Genomic DNA, 2,574 nt, shown 5'->3' with positions numbered 1-2,574 from the left:
GGTAACATTGTAACAACACGGGCCCCGCTGCACTGTGGCCCTAGTATTGGAGGCGGTAGTATAGGCTGACGAAACAAGAAAAACCATCAGCGTAGGCCATTGTTGACGCTATCAAGGGACCAACTGTGACCGCGTGTGTGATGCTAACGAAGTGCAGCGAATCCATTGCGAAGTACTGACCCTAATGGACGCCAACACAGAAAGTGTCCGGTTTGTGTTGTTTGATTGATAAAAAATATATATAAACCTTTTTTAAACAGAGGAAAATCCGAGGACCGAGCAGTTTGCGGGAACTTTCCAATAAATCGTTCCAAGGTTTCGGTCAACACAGAACCGTTCGCGCTCATCCGCTGATTGAATGGTCACTCGTTACAGCGCACAGAACCGTGTATCGGACAAAATCCTCTCTCCATTCCCTTTCCCCTGAAATACAGAATTCACAATGTAAGTTCCCAGAGAGTTGCGTGCGACGCAGCGCGAAGAATGGTGCTTCATCAGAAAGTGCATACAATTTGGTGCAAGTAAATAAAATATAAACTAAATCAAGGACCTGCAGAGTGATGATGAAGGCCGGGGGAGGGGGTTCGCGAGAGCGATATTTTTCAGTTTTTCATCCCCCCTCCGTTTCTTCCCACATGCCCACCGTTGCAAACGCAATCAGCGTCGCGAACATCGTGATGAACGATCGAGCAGAAACGCTTGCTCCATTACCTGGACAGAGGGAGAGGGAAAGGGGAGAGGGGGTGGACATAAATAAAGTAAAGTAAACTACGGAACGACAACATCGATGACATCGAACGCGACGACCTCATGGTTTGGAGGCCTCCTGAGTGAGAGGTTATGTTGCTGCGCGGAATTGAATCACCATTATCGATTGATCGACGAGCGATGATGGTGCAACGGACAAGCGTGTTGGGGCGAGTGTGGTTCATTCTTGGCCCACCAACAACCCCCCCCACACACACGCACACCGTATGTACGAAACATTCTTTCACCGATCCACCTGTGTCATGGGGGAGGTTGGGAGAGAGGAAGAGAGGAAGCTGGGGACTCCATCAATGCCAGGATTCTGCACCGAAAAGCCGGCTCGGGCCGGGCCATCGTCCTCGACGGTTCGACGGTTCGACGGTTTATTTTATAAATTCGATTTACATTCTGATGCTCCGGGATCCGAGATTCTATCGAAGGATATCCCTCCGAGAGTGCGCCATCTCTCTCTCTCTCTCTCTCTCTCTCTCCTGCTCTCTTTTTCTCTCTCTCCCTGGGTGCGGCGGGAAATTTGATGTAATTTTGTGTTTTATGTTGTTTATGTTTCATGTTTCTGCAAAACATGGGTCGAGCGTTCGGTTCGGATTCGTCGGGCGGCTCAATGGCCCCGGTTGCTAGCCGGTGCCTTTCCCTTGCCTTTTGTCACAAATTGGATATTTTCAATTTTGATTGCATCAATCAGCCCGGATTCTCCCGGTCCCTGCTCCGGTCCCGGTGCGGTGGTTTGGGCTTAGGTCACTCTTATCACGACGATCATCGCATTACTTTGGGATCAATTTTTGGCGAAGGCGGAAGACGAAAGTGACTCAGAGATGGATGGACGAAGCTGGATAAATTCTATTATTCCTTCTTCGTTTTCCCCCCTCCTTTTCCCCATCCCTACCAGTCCGGTGGGACCGCCAATCGAAAAGAGTCAAGAATGTGACCACGGCAAAAATGTGACCTTCTGGGATGGGGATGAAGTGCGACAAATTAAGCGGGAATTGAAATGTGAATTTCCATGACAATCGACCACAAACGCCAGGAACAAGCACTGCCCGAGTAGTAGTGGTAGTAGTAGTAGTGCTCCCCAAATGCAAACGATTGTGGTCACGAGAAATAAAATGGATTGCCCAAAATACCGGTATCCCGGAAGTCCATCCATCACAACGGTACCGAGCGGCAAAAAGGTCCACCGAAATAGGGAGAAACCGTAAAACCCTCCCCTGAGATAGATTAGATGAAGTGTATAATTTTGGGCAAATTGTGATTGATTTGATTTGGTGTTTTGGGGCATCGCCGGGTGCCGATGCTGCCTCGGAGAGTGCGTTGAGTTCGCGCCGGTTGGTAAACGACGACGATGGCGTCCCGGTTCGGTTTTAGGCAAATCAATTTCCTCACTTCCGACGGTGGTCGATGGTGGTGTAAGTGCAAATGGTTGGTTGCTGGTTTGGAGTGCATTCTGGTGTACGGATAGATGCATAACCCATCGGCATCGTCAGTGCATGGTCCGTGGCATGCAACTAGAACCCCACTACGGGCATTCCTGTCTGTCTGCGCACCGGCAGGGGACTCCCCAAACATGGCGCTTCGATGCTCGGAGAACGTAATTTGAATATTTTCTTAATTGCTTTACAATTCAATTAAACCATCCTGGCCGGGGTGTACCGCGCCCTTCTATCGAACGAGCTGCCGTGTCACCGTACCGGGACAGGATCCGACTCCCTTCCCTTGTGCGAGCAGCACCGGATTTAAGGATTCTCTCTTTTTGCCGTTCTTTTTCTGCTTGGCCATCGATTAATGGTCACGAAGGGGTGGCGTTGTGTT

Source organism: Anopheles darlingi, chromosome 3 (assembly GCF_943734745.1).
Source record: "Anopheles darlingi chromosome 3, idAnoDarlMG_H_01, whole genome shotgun sequence".
NCBI lineage: Eukaryota > Metazoa > Arthropoda > Insecta > Diptera > Culicidae > Anopheles > Anopheles darlingi.
This window is presented reverse-complemented; position numbering follows the sequence as displayed.